The following is a 20083-nucleotide window of genomic DNA, read 5'->3' as shown; positions in this document are numbered from 1 at the left end:
AAAAAAACCTTTTTAACACTTTTGGTTAAATATTGCGCCGTTTTGCAAACGTTTTGCTTCCCGATTGGCCTGCTTCTGCCAGTTAAAGGGTTAATGCCAAAAACCTAGCCGCGAAAGACTACCTCTGAGGGCACAATACATAATGTTGCGCACTGATCCGCGTCCATTTTATAGATCAGAGGCTCTCGACTCCAGTCCTCAAGACTCCCCCCAACAGGTTGGGTTTTCAGGATATCCCTGCTTCAGCACAGGTGGCTCAGTCGAAGACTGCACCACCTGTGCTGAAGCAGAGAGCCTTAAAACCTGACCTGTTGGGGTTTTTGAGGACTGGTGTTGAGAACCCTTGCTACAGCGGTTATAGTGTAGGAAGAACGCGCGCTATTTGCCGCTGTGAGCATAATTAAACCTGCCGCGGGCACCCGGGGCTGCTGAGACGCGCGTCTGTAAATGGCGTGGGCTTGTGCGGTCTGCTCCTGGAGCCGGAGGTCATTGGCTGGCTTTGTTTTGCACGCTCGCACCGGCCACGTTACCCGGCTTTTTAATGCGCGGCCGTTTGAGCAGTTGGAAGCACGGCTGATGGGCTGCGGCCAGGCTGGGAGCGGGCGTGCTGGCGCTCGAGCGCCGTTACGTCATGCGCTCGGCCGAGCGATTTCTGGCCAGCTAGTTGCGCGGGGGTGGAGGGACGCACCGGCGGCGTTGGACGGCCCGGCCATGACATCACAGTGCTGGTCCGCCCTCATTGGGCAAACCGCTTACATGACGCGCCAACGAGCAGCCAAATCAAATTGGGTTGTCTGGCCAAGCAGCGTGTGCACGCGCGCACCCTCACCCTGGACGTGCGCATTCAGAGTTATCGCTGATCGCGCCGAGCGTTCGTGCGGTGCGCTGAACCCTGGCGCAGCCTTGGTTTGTACACAGGGTGCCTGCCTGCTGCGCCCCGTGGTACTGTGCGCTGCGGCGTCCCTGCTGCGCCCCGTGGTGCTGTGCGCTGCGGCGTCCCTGCTGCGCCCCGTGGTGCTGTGCGCTGCGGCGTCCCTGCTGCGCCCCGTGGTGCTGTGCGCTGCGGCGTCCCTGCTGCGCCCCGTGGTGCTGTGCGCTGCGGCGTCCCTGCTGCGCCCCGTGGTGCTGTGCGCTGCGGCGTCCCTGCTGCGCCCCGTGGTGCTGTGCGCTGCGGCGTCCCTGCTGCGCCCCGTGGTGCTGTGCGCTGCGGCGTCCCTGCTGCGCCCCGTGGTGCTGTGCGCTGCGGCGTCCCTGCTGCGCCCCGTGGTGCTGTGCGCTGCGGCGTCCCTGCTGCGCCCCGTGGTGCTGTGCGCTGCGGCGTCCCTGCGCGTCCCCAGGATCCTTCTGTTACCAAGTCTTATGACATCCTGCATGCTGCAGCGATACGATCACTTTGCATGAACAGACAGCACAAGGCAGAGAAGCCGATGCTGCATCCAATGTGACAAAAATACCCCGGGGGCTATATTCTCCTGTGGAAGGGTCACTCGGTTACACCCTTTGGCCAAAGCGTTGCAAGCCTGCAAGACATGCCTTGCTTCACTCCTGTTTTCAGGTGCGGTTAGACCACACGTGCTGTAGTTGCATTAGTGCGGTGCTGGCCAACTGCGGTCCTCACGGGCCACAAACAGGTCAGGTTTTCAGAATATCCCTGCTTCAGCACAGGTTGTGTAATCGGTGCCTAGGCAGGGATATCCTGAAAACCTGACCTGTTGGTGGCCGGTGGGGACTGGCGTTGGCCGCCCCCTGTAATAGTCGAAGGGGGCGTAACATGCGTTACTATTCGTAACCTTATTATTTCCTAGATACCGTATCAAATTAAGGATCAAAAGGCTATCTCCAAGCGCCAGCGGACCTGCTACACATGCTGCGCTCCTGCCCTCGGACAGTCCCACTGAGGGGGCAAAGGCCTAACTGGCTACAGAGGATTTTGGGCCTCGAGATTCAGTTTGAACCCCTGGCTCTTTCTATTAAACCTGAACAAGAACTAGCCGGGGCGGGAAACAAATTAGCTGCTCATTCTGTGGCAGCCACGCGGTGCGACTCTGGCACAAATATCCAAAAGGCCTGGCTGGCCCTGGCAGACATCCGGGGGGGGGGGGGGGGGGGCAATGCTACCGCGTGGCTATAATAAAATCCGGTGCGTTCTCCTTTGATCGTTCAATGCTCGAGGACGTAGTATCGGCCGGTCCCTTCTAGGATACACGTAGGGAAAGACGCGAGACGCGGAGATACGCCGGCGGAGACGCGGAGATACGCCGGCGGGACCGCTGGAAAGCTCCAAAAGCTTATCCGTGCCTGAAGAAAAGGACAAATGGCAACTCGCCCCCCTCACCCCCGCGTGCGATGGGGGCGACCGGTGCTTCGCGCGACAACCTTGCTTGAATTTGCCGCGCGACGGCTGGGTCACGTAAGCGGTTCGCCCAATGAGGCTGAGCCTATTCTGTGATGTCACGGCCGCGCCCCTCAGACGCCTCCGCCTGCAGGACTCCAATCTCTCCTGCGGCAGGCGAGCGTGACGCCGCACGCATGCACTACGGACGAGGCCTCATGCATGGGATGCAGTCTGTGCGTGGCAGTGGATTATACATGCGTGCTACCGTGGACTGTAATACAGGGGGAAACCCAGGGACTGGGCGATGTACAAGGAACGGCAGGAAGGATCGCCCGTTCCGGGAAATAAAATACCTGCCCACGGGTTTGACAAAGTGACATTGTGCTGAAGGGATTTCTAAAAGAAGAATTCAGGCAGTTCTTTCCGGAGCTTTGGGTACGCTGGGACTGGAGGACTTTGGGGTTCCTGGATGTCCCACACAGGTTAATAGAAAGTCAGCTCTGGCGGCCGAGGTTAGGGGGGCTCTGGCGGCCGAGGTTAGGGGGGCTCTGGCGGCCGAGGTTAGGGGGGCTCTGGCGGCCGAGGTTAGGGGGGCTCAGTGTTGGGGCTGCCCTGAGTTCAGAGACCATTTTAGCCACACAATGTACAATTTCACGCTCGGCAGCTTTGTGTGTGTGTGACTGTAGAGTTCTTACTGCACTGGGCTTGTGACCCCCAGCATTGCAGTCATTAATTGGAGGTCCTATATCATGGTCCAGGGGAAGTTTAAAGCCGGAGCAATTAATTCAGTTTAATTTTATTTTTTTACATTTTTATAACACAGAATTGAAGCGGGTGGTGGCTTGCGGACCCCCATTAATTTCACCTCCGAGACCCCCTGCCTCCGGAGATACTTTATTTCACCTCCGAGACCCCCTGCCTTCCCTGGTAGGTGCTGGTAGACTTCTGGCTGAGCTCGCTGGGGTTTAAAGTTTAAAGCTCTCACGTCACATGGGCCAGTAAAGCTGACCCGGGTGATGTCACGGCTTCCTTTTGGGAAAGCGGGAGCTCTGAAACGCTGAAATAACCTAAACCCTGCTAGCGGAGCGGCTACCGCCCCCCCCCCCCGATGGAGGTGAGTATCTCTATAACCTGGGGGTCCCCGGAGCGGAAATTAATGGGAGACCCCCGGCTTCAATCCTGTTATGAAGTAAAAATGTAAAGGGGCTTTACGTCTATTCTGTTGCCAAGAATATGCTGCAATACAAAATAATTCAGAGTATCCCTTTAAGAAGTAATACAGAACAACTGAAAGCTGAACCTGGAACCCTCGGTAAGATAATGTGGAAACCCCAAATGTGAGGAAGGGGTGATCTTTAAATGTTCAATCTGCAAAATAATATCCCAATCATTTTATAGCAGTTTGTTGCGAGTTCTTCTGTTTATTTAAAAAAAAATATTTGAAATGTATTTAAATCTTGTTGGTTTATGTCTTGTAGATCAAATGTACTGCCGTGTTATCTTTACATGACAATAAAATACCATCTCCTTTTAAAATGAATTTGTGTCCTGGTCTGTCCTGGAAACATGCATCTTTAAATGTTACCTAATAAACACTTTATTCTATAAAATATATATGCAGTTTTGTTGCTGGAACGGGGCCCCCGTTTTTAATTGGTCGACTTGATTCTCGTGTTCCGGATTGGATCTGTATAGGGCACGCAGATACTTATAAATTTCATTTACCTCCATAAAAAGTGTTAAATACTTTTAATTGGCCTTTAATTACCTGTTTTATTTTATTATTTTTCAAATTTGGGAAATGAGATCTCTAAAATGTTACAAATTTGCCTTTGTCTAGCAGGAATATTTTTGTGTTCTGACCTTTTTGCTCTCTGGTCTCTCTTTGTGCCTGCTGAGTATTAGCACCCGCTCTCCCTCCTGTAATGTGCCTGCTCAGTATTAGCACCCGCTCTCCCTCCTGTAATGTGCCTGCTCAGTATTAGCACCCGCTCTCCCTCCTGTAATGTGCCTGCTGAGTATTAGCACCCGCTCTCCCTCCTGTAATGTACCTGCTCAGTATTAGCACCCGCTCTCCCTCCTGTAATGTACCTGCTCAGTATTAGCACCCGCTCTCCCTCCTGTAATGTGCCTGCTCAGTATTAGCACCCGCTCTCCCTCCTGTAATGTGCCTGCACAGTATTAGCACCCGCTCTCCCTCCTGTAATGTGCCTGCTCAGTATTAGCACCCGCTCTCCCTCCTGTAATGTGCCGGCTCAGTATTAGCACCCGCTCTCCCTCCTGTAATGTGCCTGCTCAGTATTAGCACCCGCTCTCCCTCCTGTAATGTGCCTGCTCCGTATTAGCACCCGCTCTCCCTCCTGTAATGTGCCTGCTCAGTATTAGCACCCGCTCTCCCTCCTGTAATGTGCCTGCTCAGTATTAGCACCGCTCTCCCTCCTGTAATGTGCCTGCTCAGTATTAGCACCCGCTCTCCCTCCTGTAATGTACCTGCTCAGTATTAGCACCCGCTCTCCCTCCTGTAATGTGCCTGCTCAGTATTAGCACCCGCTCTCCCTCCTGTAATGTGCCTGCTCAGTATTAGCACCCGCTCTCCCTCCTGTAATGTACCTGCTCAGTATTTGCACCCGCTCTCCCTCCTGTAATGTGCTGGCTCAGTATTAGCACCCGCTCTCCCTCCTGTAATGTACCTGCTCAGTATTAGCACCCGCTCTCCCTCCTGTAATGTGCCTGCTCAGTATTAGCACCCGCTCTCCCTCCTGTAATGTGCCTGCTCAGTATTAGCACCCGCTCTCCCTCCTGTAATGTGCCTGCTCACTATTAGCACCCGCTCTCCCTCCTGTAATGTGCCTGCTCACTATTAGCACCCGCTCTCCCTCCTGTAATGTGCCTGCTCACTATTAGCACCCGCTCTCTCTCCTGTAATGTGCCTGCTCAGTATTAGCACCCGCTCTCCCTCCTGTAGTGTACCTGCTCACTATTAGCACCCGCTCTCCCTCCTGTAATGTGCCTGCTCAGTATTAGCACCCTCTCTCCCTCCTGTAATGTGCTGGCTCAGTATTAGCACCTGCTCTCCCTCCTGTAATGTGCCTGCTCAGTATTAGCACCCGCTCTCCCTCCTGTAATGTACCTGCTCAGTATTAGCACCCGCTCTCCCTCCTGTAATGTACCTGCTCAGTATTAGCACCCGCTCTCCCTCCTGTAATGTGCCTGCTCAGTATTAGCACCCGCTCTCCCTCCTGTAATGTGCCTGCTCAGTATTAGCACCCGCTCTCCCTCCTGTAATGTGCTGGCTCAGTATTGGCACCCGCTCTCCCTCTTGTAATGTGCCTGCTCACTATTAGCACCCGCTCTCCCTCCTGTAATGTGCCTGCTCACTATTAGCACCCGCTCTCCCTCCTGTAATGTGCCTGCTCACTATTAGCACCCGCTCTCCCTCCTGTAATGTGCCTGCTCACTATTAGCACCCGCTCTCCCTCCTGTAATGTGCCTGCTCACTATTAGCACCCGCTCTCCCTCCTGTAATGTGCCTGCTCAGTATTAGCACCCGCTCTCTCTCCTGTAATGTGCCTGCTCAGTATTAGCACCCGCTCTCCCTCCTGTAATGTACCTGCTCACTATTAGCACCCGCTCTCCCTCCTGTAATGTGCCTGCTCAGTATTAGCACCCTCTCTCCCTCCTGTAATGTGCTGGCTCAGTATTAGCACCTGCTCTCCCTCCTGTAATGTGCCTGCTCAGTATTAGCACCCGCTCTTCCTCCTGTAATGTACCTGCTCAGTATTAGCACCCGCTCTCCCTCCTGTAATGTGCCTGCTTAGTATTAGCACCCGCTCTCCCTCCTGTAATGTGCCTGCTCAGTATTAGCTCTCCCTCCTGTAATGTGCCTGCTCAGTATTGGCACCCGCTCTCCCTCCTGTAATGTGCCTGCTCATTATTAGCACCCGCTCTCCCTCCTGTAATGTGCCTGCTCAGTATTAGCACCGCTCTCCCTCCTGTAATGTACCTGCTCAGTATTAGCACCCGCTCTCCCTCCTGTAATGTGCGTGCTCAGTATTAGCACCCGCTCTCCCTCCTGTAATGTGCCTGCTCAGTATTAGCACCCGCTCTCCCTCCTGTAATGTGCCTGCTCTCTATTAGCACCCGCTCTCCCTCCTGTAATGTGCCTGCTCACTATTAGCACCCGCTCTCCCTCCTGTAATGTGCCTGCTCACTATTAGCACCCGCTCTCCCTCCTGTAATGTGCCTGCTCACTATTAGCACCCGCTCTCCCTCCTGTAATGTGCCTGCTCACTATTAGCACCCGCTCTCCCGCCTGTAATGTGCCTGCTCACTATTAGCACCCGCTCTCCCTCCTGTAATGTGCCTGCTCACTATTAGCACCCGCTCTCCCTCCTGTAATGTGCCTGCTCACTATTAGCACCCGCTCTCCCTCCTGTAATGTGCCTGCTCACTATTAGCACCCGCTCTCCCTCCTGTAATGTGCCTGCTCACTATTAGCACCCGCTCTCCCTCCTGTAATGTGCCTGCTCAGTATTAGCACCCGCTCTCCCTCCTGTAATGTGCCTGCTCAGTATTAGCACCCGCTCTCCCTCCTGTAATGTACCTGCTCACTATTAGCACCCGCTCTCCCTCCTGTAATGTGCCTGCTCAGTATTAGCACCCGCTCTCCCTCCTGTAATGTGCCTGCTCAGTATTAGCACCCGCTCTCCCTCCTGTAATGTACTTGCTCACTATTAGCACCCGCTCTCCCTCCTGTAATGTGCCTGCTCAGTATTAGCACCCGCTCTCCCTCCTGTAATGTGCCTGCTCAGTATTAGCACCCGCTCTCCCTCCTGTAATGTACTTGCTCAGTATTAGCACCCGCTCTCCCTCCTGTAATGTGCTGGCTCAGTATTAGCACCCGCTCTCCCTCCTGTAATGTGCTTGGCGCTGTATTGGCCCCTGCTCTCCCTCCTGTAATGTGCCTGCTCAGTATTAGCACCCGCTCTCCCTCCTGTAATGTGCCTGCTCAGTATTAGCACCCGCTCTCCCTCCTGTAATGTGCTGGCTCAGTATTAGCACCCGCTCTCCCTCCTGTAATGTGCTTGGCGCTGTATTGGCCCCCGCTCTCCCTCCTGTAATGTGCCTGGTGCTGTATTGGCCCCCGCTCTCCCTCCTGTAATGTGCCTGGCGCTGTATTGGCCCCCGCTCTCCCTCCTGTAATGTGCCTGGTGCTGTATTGGCCCCCGCTCTCCCTCCTGTAATGTGCCTGGCGCTGTACTGGCCCCCGCTCTCCCTCCTGTAATGTGCCTGGTGCTGTATTGGCCCCCGCTCTCCCTCCTGTAATGTGCCTGGCGCTGTACTGGCCCCCGCTCTCCCTCCTGTAATGTGCTTGGTGCTGTATTGGCCCCTGCTCTCCCTCCTGTAATGTGCCTGGCGCTGTATTGGCCCCCGCTCTCCCTCCTGTAATGTGCCTGGCGCTGTATTGGCCCCCGCTCTCCCTCCTGTAATGTGCCTGGCGCTGTATTGGCCCCCGCTCTCCCTCCTGTAATGTGCCTGGTGCTGTATTGGCCCCCGCTCTCCCTCCTGTAATGTGCCTGGCGCTGTATTGGCCCCCGCTCTCCCTCCTGTAATGTGCCTGGCGCTGTATTGGCCCCCGCTCTCCCTCCTGTAATGTGCCTGGCGCTGTATTGGCCCCCGCTCTCCCTCCTGTAATGTGCCTGGTGCTGTATTGGCCCCGCTCTCCCTCCTGTAATGTGCTTGGTGCTGTATTGGCCCCCGCTCTCACTCCTGTAATGTGCCTGGTGCTGTATTGGCCCCGCTCTCCCTCCTGTAATGTGCTTGGTGCTGTATTGGCCCCCGCTCTCCCTCCTGTAATGTGCCTGGTGCTGTATTGGCCCCCGCTCTCCCTCCTGTAATGTGCCTGGCGCTGTATTGGCCCCCGCTCTCCCTCCTGTAATGTGCCTGGCGCTGTATTGGCCCCCGCTCTCCCTCCTGTAATGTGCCTGGTGCTGTATTGGCCCCCGCTCTCCCTCCTGTAATGTGCCTGGCGCTGTATTGGCCCCCGCTCTCCCTCCTGTAATGTGCCTGGCGCTGTATTGGCCCCCGCTCTCCCTCCTGTAATGTGCCTGGCGCTGTATTGGCCCCCGCTCTCCCTCCTGTAATGTGCCTGGTGCTGTATTGGCCCCCGCTCTCCCTCCTGTAATGTGCCTGGTGCTGTATTGGCCCCCGCTCTCCCTCCTGTAATGTGCCTGGTGCTGTATTGGCCCCCTGCTCTCCCTCCTGTAATGTGCCTGGCGCTGTATTGGCCCCCGCTCTCCCTCCTGTAATGTGCCTGGTACTGTATTGGCCCCCGCTCTCCCTCCTGTAATGTGCCTGGCGCTGTATTGGCCCCCGCTCTCCCTCCTGTAATGTGCCTGGCGCTGTATTGGCCCCCGCTCTCCCTCCTGTAATGTGCCTGGCGCTGTATTGGCCCCCGCTCTCCCTCCTGTAATGTGCCTGGTGCTGTATTGGCCCCGCTCTCCCTCCTGTAATGTGCCTGGCGCTGTACTGGCCCCCGCTCTCCCTCCTGTAATGTGCCTGGCGCTGTATTGGCCCCCGCTCTCCCTCCTGTAATGTGCCTGGTGCTGTATTGGCCCCCGCTCTCCCTCCTGTAATGTGCCTGGTGCTGTATTGGCCCCTGCTCTCCCTCCTGTAATGTGCCTGGCGCTGTATTGGCCCCCGCTCTCCCTCCTGTAATGTGCCTGGTGCTGTATTGGCCCCGATCTCCCTCCTGTAATGTGCCTGGCGCTGTACTGGCCCCCGCTCTCCCTCCTGTAATGTGCCTGGCGCTGTACTGGCCCCCGCTCTCCCTCCTGTAATGTGCCTGGCGCTGTATTGGCCCCCGCTCTCCCTCCTGTAATGTGCCTGGCGCTGTATTGGCCCCCGCTCTCCCTCCTGTAATGTGCCTGGCGCTGTATTGGCCCCCGCTCTCCCTCCTGTAATGTACCTGGCGCTGTATTGGCCCCCGCTCTCCCTCCTGTAATGTGCCTGGCGCTGTATTGGCCCCCGCTCTCCCTCCTGTAATGTGCCTGGCGCTGTATAGGTCCCCCCTCTCCCTCCTGTAATGTGCCTGGCGCTGTATTGGCCCCCGCTCTCCCTCCTGTAATGTGCCTGGCGCTGTATTGGCCCCCGCTCTCCCTCCTGTAATGTGCCTGGCGCTGTATTGGCCCCCGCTCTCCCTCCTGTAATGTGCCTGGCGCTGTATTGGCCCCCGCTCTCCCTCCTGTAATGTGCCTGGCGCTGTATTGGCCCCTGCTCTCCCTCCTGTAATGTGCCTGGCGCTGTATTGGCCCCCGCTCTCCCTCCTGTAATGTGCCTGGTGCTGTATTGGCCCCCGCTCTCCCTCCTGTAATGTGCCTGGCGCTGTATTGGCCCCCGCTCTCCCTCCTGTAATGTGCCTGGTGCTGTATTGGCCCCCGCTCTCCCTCCTGTAATGTGCTTGGCGCTGTATTGGCCCCCGCTCTCCCTCCTGTAATGTGCCTGGCGCTGTATTGGCCCCCGCTCTCCCTCCTGTAATGTGCCTGGCGCTGTATTGGCCCCCGCTCTCCCTCCTGTAATGTGCCTGGCGCTGTATTGGCCCCTGGTCTCCCTCCTGTAATGTGCCTGGCGCTGTATTGGCCCCCGCTCTCCCTCCTGTAATGTGCCTGGCGCTGTATTGGCCCCTGCTCTCCCTCCTGTAATGTGCCTGGCGCTGTATTGGCCCCCGCTCTCCCTCCTGTAATGTGCCTGGCGCTGTATTGGCCCCCGCTCTCCCTCCTGTAATGTGCCTGGCGCTGTATTGGCCCCTGGTCTCCCTCCTGTAATGTGCCTGGCGCTGTATTGGCCCCCGGTCTCCCTCCTGTAATGTGCTTGGCGCTGTATTAGCCCCCGCTCTCCCTCCTGTAATGTGCCTGGCGCTGTATTGGCCCCCGCTCTCCCTCCTGTAATGTGCCTGGCGCTGTACTGTACGGGAAGCTGTGCATTGTTCACTGCTGACTTGTGATAAGGTATGAAGCAGCCGTTGCATCATTCTGTTTCTGACCTCCAGAGATAGAGATTTTGCCCAGGTTTTGTTTTTAGGGGTTGGATTTTTGGAAGGGGTGAATGAGATGAGATTACTCCTTCAACATTCAGCTATCCGGGCCATGTACGTGTGCTAAATGTATTGCTATTCAAACACATTGGTGGACTTGCATCCTGTGAACCGTTCATGTGATCACGCAGACTCTTCTTAACCCCTCGCATTCTGCAGCAGTCTTGCTTAGACATGCATATGTAAAATATGAGGTAATTATGTCCTTGATGTAAACGACTTCTGTACTTGACGTGTTCACACGTTGCCTCCCTGACAAGTTTCAGGTTAATTGACAGCTGTGTTTTGTGTGGCTCGAAGGCCATAATGGGGGGAGGGGGGGGCGGGGAAGGACCGTGAGTCCAATGATCTTTATTGGGGAAGTCCTGACGCCTGCTGGTTTCTGCATGTTCTGAAAGGTGCTGTCATCGCCATTTAAATAATACATTTTTAAACATTACTGCGGCCCATTCTTGAACTAACTTGGACCTCCCTTAGTGGGAGGAAGGCCTTCTGCTGGAGATGGGACAACATGAACTCTTACTCCTGTCTTATCCGCACTCTCGCCCATAACGTCAATCCCTCCCTCTCCTCTGGCATTTTCCCTTGATCCTTTAAGCATGCGGAGGTCGCACCTATTCTCAAACACCCTCTCCCCAGGTGCCTTACCAACGCCCTGTATCCCTTTTACCTCCAAATTGCTAGAACGTCTTGTTCTCCCATATGACCAACTTTCTTAATTCCCCATGCCCTAGTGGTCTCCTGACAGTCTGCCGCTCACTCGGGCTGTGCTCACTAAAGTAGCCAATGATCTGCATGAAACCAAATCCCATGGTCACTTTTCCCTACTTATCCTGCTCAATCTCTGAAGCCTTCGACACCATCGATCACCCTCTTCACCGTCATATTCAAGACTACCTTGCTATCCGTAGCAAAGCTCTTTCCTGGTTCTCCCCTCTCCCATCGCATATTTTCCATCTCTATTGCCAACTTGTCGTTGTCTTCTGTGGTTTTGCCTCGGGGCTCTGTTCTGCTGACCTTTTGGCCTTAGATGGCAGATGTAGCTATCCCCACCTGCAATCCAGCCCGAAGTCTCCGGGTGCCTCCTGACTATATCCTTGTGGATGGCATTCTGCCGCCTTAATCTTAACATGGTGAAAACAGAGCTGCCATTTCCCGCTAAACTCTGCCTAATATCCCCCTTTTCCCATCACCATAAACAATACTAACATCTATCCCATCGCCAAAGTATGTTCTCTGTGACACAAACGCCTCCCTTTCCTTCTCCATTCACGGCACGGCTACAACTTTATGCTTCTTCCTCCGTAATATTGCCAAGATCTGCCCTTTCCTGTCCCCTCTGGATTATTGTAACATGCCGGGCTTTCCTGTATCAACTTTCTCCCTTTGCAACCTATCCAAAATTTTGCTGCTCGAATAATTTCACTTTCTCCCAAAACAGTCTCTGCTCCTCTCCTTAAATCCCTCTCCTGACTTCCCATCAAGTCTCAGATCACCTACAAAGTTCTCCTCCTTATCTTCAAGACTCTCCAATCATCTGTTCCTCTCTACATATCAGCTCTCATCTCTCGCTCTGCCCGCCTCCTGCGCTCTGTCCATAACGGTCTCCTCTCCACCCCTTTCCCCTCTACTGCTCTCTCGCATTAAACCGTTTTCCCCTTGCTGCCCCTTACCTGTGGAACTCATTATACACCCAGCACCTTCTCTCCCCACCTTTAATACAGACATTAAAACTTCGCTCTTAAATGAAGTGCTCCAACACCCTGCACTCATGGCTACTGTCCCACACCCACTGTCACTCCTACCCACCACTGTGGCCAAGCACTGCCATCTCCTGCACTTATCCCCTCACCTGCTGTCTCTGTATTTCTCCCAACACACCACTTAGATTGTAAGCTCTCTGGGGCAGGGATTTCCTTTCCTTATTGTCCTTGTTTGTTGCACTGATTGTTCTATAATTCCCTGTACTGTATGGTCTCTAGTAAAGCACGGAGTACCCTCTGGCGCTGTATAAATAGATATACATACATGGCTGGAAGATTCAGGTGGCTCTTTATTTCCTGTCTGTCCCCTCTATGTATGACCTAGAACCAATAAACGGAGACAAGCAGTGGATTCTGGGAGAAACGGCTGCAGTGCATGTTGATGTTTAAGGCTGCGGTCCCAGTAATGTCGAGGGGGGGCGGCGCGTGTCACAGCGCTAACCGCGATCTGCGGTCTGTGAGGAGAGGAGAATCTTGCGACGGGAGGGGGCGTGGTTGGGGATTTGCAGGGGCATGGCCATTACGTCACGCGGCTGGTTCGCCCTCATTAGGTGAACCGCCGGTGGGGGCGTGGCCACGCCTCCGTCGCTAGGAGTAAACTCAATTTCATTGAGTAGGGAGAAACCCTGCAGCACGGCGCGGCTGCAGCTTCTGCGTGACGGTGCATAGTGGGCCCAGCCCCATTGAGGGGCGCTGCTTACACACACAGTGCACGTCGCGCCGTGCGCACAGGCTGTACTGGGACCGCAGCCTAAGGCTGAGCTTATAGTGCAGGCTACATTGACGGCGACGCGGCCGGTGATGTCGCCCATCGCTGTCTCAAGTTGTAGTTGATTTTGCGATGTCGCTGGCTGCAAGGGGCGGTGACGTCATGTAGAGGCTGTGATTGGTCCACCCGATCTGCCCTGCCATTGGCTGCCGCCACCACGTGATCGCGTCGCCGCACGGCAAGAAAACATTCTTGTCTTCCCTGCTGGCTGACGTGGCACCGCGCTTCGTGGGTCGCACCAGAAACCACCGGGGCTGCCTGATTGAGGCGCGTCTGGTGTGTGCTGCGCACCCCCATGAGCACCGGGGCCGCTGCCTAATCCCTACAATGTAAAGCCGGATGTAATCTGCGATCCCTGGATATGGCGGGTTACCGGGCCCTCGGGTCTTTAGCTGCAGCTCGGTGCTGGTTTGCCGAGAGGTGGGCTGTGCGATACCTTGTGGGACAAACACAGGTGTTAAATGAGATTGGTGCACAGCGCTTTAGGCCCGGGCCATAGAGGGGTGGGGAGAGCGGATGCGCGCTAACGCTGAGGCTCGCCTGCTTCAGTCAGCGCGATTGCACGGACTTGCAGGCGAGCCAGCGTGCGCGAAGGGAGCCGGGGGGAGGTGGTTGGAGGCGGGGCAGTGACGTCGCTGGGCCAATCGCCCGCGACGCACTGACGTCAATGTCACGGCGCCGTGACGTTGACGCTGCTGTGCTGTGATTGGAGGTTTTCAGTCGACAGCGCGCTGAAAAACAGCTTGGCGCTCGGCTGAAACCTCCAACGCCTCAGCACGCCTGCGGACGCTCGCGTGAGCCCCCTCTCAAGGCATCCTCATTGAGGATGCAGGGGCTCAGCGCGGAGCGTCCGCACGGCTCAGCGCGGCCTGTCCGTCTATGGACTTGGCCTTGGAAACCTCACAGGTTTCTTTAATATACTGAGCATCCTGTGATTTCTGGAACAGGCTTTAGCCACTTCCCCAGCAGTGCAAGATTTTTGCAACACTTTCCCGTTTGTGATCATTTGTTGCCAATATTCCCAGCAGTTTGAGCTGCAAACTAAGGTTACCAAAGTAATAAAAGAATACATTGTAGCTGCTGAGTTACACGGAGTGAAGGTTTGTTTTTTTAAACTGAAAGGTAGCTTTTTTAGTGAACACACACAGCCCCTGTAAGCTCAAAACCCCTCTCCGCCACATCGTGTCAGTGCTACTGAGGTTGTGACTGGATGCATAGAACAAAACAAAAAACCCCATTTACTTAAATTGTTTGGCCAAAGTATTTGAAGGTGACACCTGTGTCACGGCTGTAGGACCTCGCACTGCTGTCCCTGCCCCTCTCATCCCTCACTAATGGGGGGAGAGCGGTCTGTAATAGACAGGTCACTCACAGGTGCTTGGCACGAACTGCAGTTAAAGTGGTACGGGTGAGGTTTAAACGGAGGAGGGGTCACTAAACTCCATGTTGGCGCGGTCACTAACCTCCATGTTGGCGCACCAACTGGAATTTACAAACGCACAGCCCCTGTAACCTGCGGATCCACCACACATGTCCGGGCCGCCTTTAAACGGCAGTTAAAGCCAAGCGCCTGTGAGTGACCTGTCTATTACAGACCGCTCTCCCCCCATTAGTGAGGGTATGAGAGGTGTGAGGTCCTACAGACAGGCTGGACCATGACGCGGGTGTAATCTTCAAATACTTTGGCCGAAGAATTGAACTAAATGACCCTTATGAGGCGATGAACAGATTTAACTATATAATTAGCCATTTTGTGAGCCCCGTGAAACAGGATTTTGCCGATGGATCACAGGAGAAGAAATGAAGCGGCAGCTATAGGTAGCTTTCAATAAAAATAATCAAAGGCTGCATATAGAAGCAAAAACATATATATTCTTTAAAGTGCAGCGTGGATTGCCTCTAAGCACAAGCCGTTTATCTTAAAGGTGACGCAGTGGGACCGCACTTTTGATGGTCACCTGGTTGCTTGTACTGTGTCCGTTTCTAAACATTTTATTTATTTATAAGATGTTTTACCAGGAAGTAATACATTGAGAGTTACCTCTCGTTTTCACGTATGTCCTGGGCACAGAGTAAAGCAAAATAATACATGGTTACAAATACAGTTACATAAATGAACAGGTAATACATTATATACAAGATATTGCATGCACAGTTAGAGAAGATGTATATTATAGGCGTATGTAACTGTTACAGACCAGATTAAAATGTGAGACAGCCTTAGATTTGAAAGAACTTAAACTGGTGGTGGATGTGAGGGTCTCCGGTAGGTTGTTCCAGTTTTGGGGTGCACGGTAAGAGGAGGAACGGCCGGATACTTTGTTGTGCCTTGGGACCATGAACAGTCTTTTGGAGTCTGATCTCAGGTGATAGGTGCTGCATGTGGTAGGGGTGAGGAGCTTGTTCAGATAGCTGGTTGCTTGCCCATAAAGAATTTGAAGGCGAGACAGAAAAGGTGAACTTTGCGCCTAGACTCTAGTGATGACCAATCTAGTTCTTTGAGCATTTCGCAGTGATGTGTGTTGTAGTTGCATTGGAGATCAAAACGACAAATTGAATTGTAGAGGGTGTCAAGTTTGCTAAGGTGGGTTTGGGGTGCCGAGCCATATACTATGTCTCCATAGTCGATAATTGGCATTAGCATCTGCTGTGCGATACGCTTTCTGACCAGCAGACTTAGGGAGGATTTGTTCATGTAAAGACCACCTAGTTTGGCATAGGTTTTGGATGTCAGGGTATCAATGTGCATCCCGAATGTTAAGTGGGAGTCGAACCATATGCCCAGGTATTTAAAACTAGTAACAGGCGTTAGGGTGGTTTTAGCGTTGGTTCTGATCTGGAGCTCAGTCACTGGAAGCTTTAAAAATTTAGTCTTGGTCCCAAATACCATTGTTACAGTCTTGTCAGTGTTTAAAAACAGTTTGTTTTGGGAAATCCAGTTTTCGAGTCTCAAAAAGTCAGACTGAAGTATGTGTTGAAGGTCAGAGAGGCTATGGCTGTGTGCATATAGGATTGTCATCTGCATACATGTGTATTGAGGCTTCCTTACAAGCTGTGGGAAGATCATTGATGAACACTGAGAAGAGTAGGGGCCCCAGAACAGAGCCTTGCGGGACGCCACAGGTGATATCCAGGGGGTTGGAGTTAGCCTGAGATGGACACATGTTGGGATCTACCTGATAGGTAGGACTGAAACCAGTTTAAAGCATGCTTCCCTATTCCAGAGCTCTGGAGTTTAAGCAGGATAGCATGATCAACAGTATCAAAAGCCTTTGCAAAATCTAGGAATACTGCACCAGTGAGTTGTCCCCGTTCCATGCCACACTGGATTTCATTGCAAACTTTTAGCAGGGTACTTACGGTGGAGTGTTTGGGATGAAAGCCAGATTGGAATTGTCTAGGGAAATTTGTCTTGGTATAGTAATCGCTTAGTTGGGAGTGGACACATTTTTCCATGACTTTGGATAGAATTGGGAGAAGGGAGATTGACCTGTAGTTTGAGACAGTGTTTTTGGCCCCACTTTTGAAGATTGGGACAACTCTGGCAGTTTTCCAGGTCTTAGGGATATGGCCTGCAGACAGGATAGAGTTGACTATGGAAGCAATTGGTTTGGCAATGGCTGGGGCACCAAGTCTTAGGAACCTAGATTGTAGTAAGTCAGGTCCACATTGGCTGCTTAGTTTTAATTTGAGGAGCGCTTGTGTAATCTCCTCTTCGGATACTGGGCTAAATTGAAAATTGTGGGCAGTGTTGGGAGGGGGTGGGGCTATGTGGGTACTCCCAGGATGAGGTTCAGGTTTGTGGTTCGGGCTGCGTTTCGCTAATAATTTAGTAGCACACCCCACAAAGTAATCATTGAATGCATTTGCAATGTCGGTGTTTGTCAGAGTAATATTGCCCTTAGTGATATTACTTGGCTGTTGATGGTTAGAAGGCTGGAATATGTTGTTGATAACCTTCCAGAAGTTAGCTGGGTTTGATGTATTCTGGAGGAGGGTGTCAGAGTAATATTGTGCTTTTGCGTGCCTTGTTTGCCTTGTGCACATGTTCCGCAGGCATCTGTAGTGATTGAGATCCTTGGTAGTGCCAGTTACTTTGTGGCTTTTCCACAGGGCATCCCATAACTGGTAGAGTGCAATAAGGTCAAGTGTAACCCATGGAAGGTGGGCACCCCGTACCCTTATTCTGCGTAGTGGAGCATGGGTATCACAGAGTTTTAAGAATTCGGATTGGAAATAGTCGAGCGCAGAATCGGTGTCGGGAATTAAATTGTTTCTGTGCCATGGGCAGTTGGTAAGGTCAGCCAGAAACTGTTGTGGGTTAAAGTTTCTAAATGTTCTAGTGAGGAGAACTTCAGGGCTTGATTGGGGCGGTTTAATTTTCCTTACACAGTACACTATTGCATGGTCACTGAAAATATCAGGAAGGATGCCAGAGGATTGGATTCTGCTGGGATTTGAGGAGAGAATCCAGTCAAGCAAGGAATGGTTGTGCGATTTCAGGTTTGTCCGTGTGGGTTGGGAAATGAGTTGCGATAGGTTAAGCGATTTGATTTGTGTGGTTTTAAGGGTCAAGCCAATTGAAGTTGAAATCCCCAAGAACTAGCAGCTCACTCTTCTCATTCAGAGAGGAAATGGAGCCAAGAAACTGGGTGATATCAGTCAGGGATTGTAGAGGGGCTTTATGGGGGCGGTAGATGCCAGCGAGCAAAATGGTCTTGGAAAGGGGGAGGCAAATTCTGCCAACCAGGATTTCAAGAGAGGGTGGGCTTTGTATTGTATTGTATGTCTTTATTTATATAGCGCCATTAATGTACATAGCGCTTCACAGCAGTAATACATGTGGTAATCCAATAAATAACAGATAATATAAATAACAGATCATGGGAATAAGTGCTTTAGACATTAAGGAAGAGGAGTCCCTGCTCCGAGGAGCTTACAGTCTAATTGGTAGGTAGGGAGAACGTACAGAGACAGTATGAGGGAGTTCTGGTAAGTGCATCTGCAGGGGGCCAAGCTTTATGTGCCATGTGTTCAGAATAGCCACAGTCCTATTCATATGCTTCTTTAAGCAAGTGTGTCTTAAGGTGGGTCTTAAAGGTGGATAGAGAGGGAGCTAGTCGGGTACTGAGGGGAAGGGCATTCCAGAGGTGAGGGGCAGTCAATGAAAAAGGTTTAAGGCGGGAGAGGGCTTTAGATACAAAGGGGGTAGAAAGAAGACATCCTTGAGAAGAACGCAAGAGTCTGGATGGTGCATAACGAGAAATTAGGGCTGAGATGTAAGGAGGGGCAGAAGAGTGTAAAGCTTTAAAAGTGAGGAGAAGAATGGAGTGTGAGATGCGGGATTTGATCGGAAGCCAGGAGAGGGATTTCATGAGGGGAGATGCTGAGACAGATCTAGGAAAGAGTAGAGTGATTCTGGCAGCAGCGTTAAGGATAGATTGTAGGGGAGACAGGTGAGAGGCAGGAAGGCCGGACAGCAGGAGGTTACAGTAATCAAGACGGGAGAGAATGAGGGCCTGAGTAAGAGTTTTAGCAGTCGAGCAACAGAGGAAAGGGCGTATCTTTGTTATATTGCGGAGGAAAAAGCGACAGGTTTTAGAAATGTATTGAATGTGAGGGGCAAATGTGAGAGAGGAGTCGAGTGTGACCCCAAGGCAGCGTGCTTGGGCTACTGGGTGAATGATCGTAGTTCCAACAGTAATGTGGAAGGAGGTAGTAGGGCCAGGTTTGGGAGGAAGTATGAGGAGCTCTGTTTTAGCCATGTTGAGTTTAAGGCGGCCGAGGGCCATCCAGGATGATATAGCAGAGAGACATTCAGAAACTTTGGTTTGTACAGCAGGTGTAAGGTCGGGTGTTGAGAAATATATTTGTGTGTCGTCAGCATAGAGGTGATATTTGAACCCAAAAGATGTTATTAGGTCACCTAGAGAGAGTGTTTACAGAGAAAAGAGAAGAGGTCCCAGGACAGAGCCCTGGGGTACCCCCACAGAGAGATCAATAGAGGAGGAGGAGGTATTAGCAGAAGAGACACTGAAAGTACGATGGGAGAGGTAGGATGAGATCCAGGATAGAGCTTTGTTCCGAATGCCAAGAGTATGGAGAATGTGAAGGAGAAGAGGGTGGTCCACGGTGTCAAATGCTGCAGAGAGGTCGAGTAATATGAGCAGAGTGTAATGACCTCTGTCTTTGGCAGCATGGAGGTCGTCAGTTATTTTAGTGAGGGCTGTTTCCGTGGAGTGAGCAGTACGGAAGCCAGATTGTAGAGGGTCTAGGAGAGAATAGGTGTTGAGAAAATGGAGCAAGCGAGCGAATACAAGACGTTCAAGGAGTTTAGAGGCAAAAGGCAGGAGGGAGACAGGCCGATAGTTAGAAAGACAGGTAGGGTCAAGCTTGCTGTTTTTGAGTAATGGTATGACTGTTGCATGTTTGAAGGAGGATGGAAAGGTTCCAGAGCAGAGGGAGGAGTTAAAAATGTGCGTGAGCGTAGGGATTATAGTAGGAGCAAGAGGTTTTAGGAGATGGGAGGGAATGGGGTCCAAGAGGGCAAGTGGTAGAGGGAGAAGAGGCGATCAACAGCGACACATCCTCCTCTGAGACAGTGGAAAAAGAGTCAAGGAAGGCAGGAGGAGAGTTAGGCCTTGGACATAGTAAGCGCTTAGGTGCTGCCGCTCGCTCTCGCTTGCTGCCGCTCGCTCTACCAGGAGCTTTTTGCTGTCCTTGCAGAGGAGACAGCAAGCGCTTGGGAGGCGGGTATCACTGTGTGTGTGTGTCACTTTGAAGTGATCTGTGTGTTTGTGTGTCACTGGGGAACGTGTGTGTGTGTGTGTGTGTGTGTGTGTGTGTGTGTGTGTGTGTGTGTGTGTGTGTGTGTGTGTGTGTGTGTGTGTGTGTGTGTGTGTGTGTGTGTGTGTGTGTGTGTGTGTGTGTGTGTGTGTGTGTGTGTGTGTGTGTGTGTGTGTGTGTGTGTGTGTGTGTGTGTGTGTATTATATAATATTTAAAAAATTTAAAAAAAGACATGAGAGTAAATTATTTATTAACATTGTGCAACTTTGATAAATATATTCGCGCACACACATCACACACCACACATACACATACACACTGGTACACGCACACATGC

The 20083-nt window shown here is 52.5% G+C and overlaps 1 protein-coding gene across 2 annotated transcripts in view; it reads left to right on the top strand.

Annotated features, from left to right (window-relative positions):
• Positions 1–20083, top strand: part of SND1 (staphylococcal nuclease and tudor domain containing 1) — an 810790-nt gene that overhangs the window by 48266 nt on the left and 742441 nt on the right. The gene's annotated exons all lie outside the window — the stretch shown is intronic.

Source organism: Ascaphus truei, chromosome 5 (genome assembly GCF_040206685.1).
Source record: "Ascaphus truei isolate aAscTru1 chromosome 5, aAscTru1.hap1, whole genome shotgun sequence".
Taxonomy (NCBI): domain Eukaryota; kingdom Metazoa; phylum Chordata; class Amphibia; order Anura; family Ascaphidae; genus Ascaphus; species Ascaphus truei.
The sequence above is the reverse complement of the archived record's forward strand: the minus strand, read 5'-3'. Positions and strand labels throughout refer to the sequence as shown.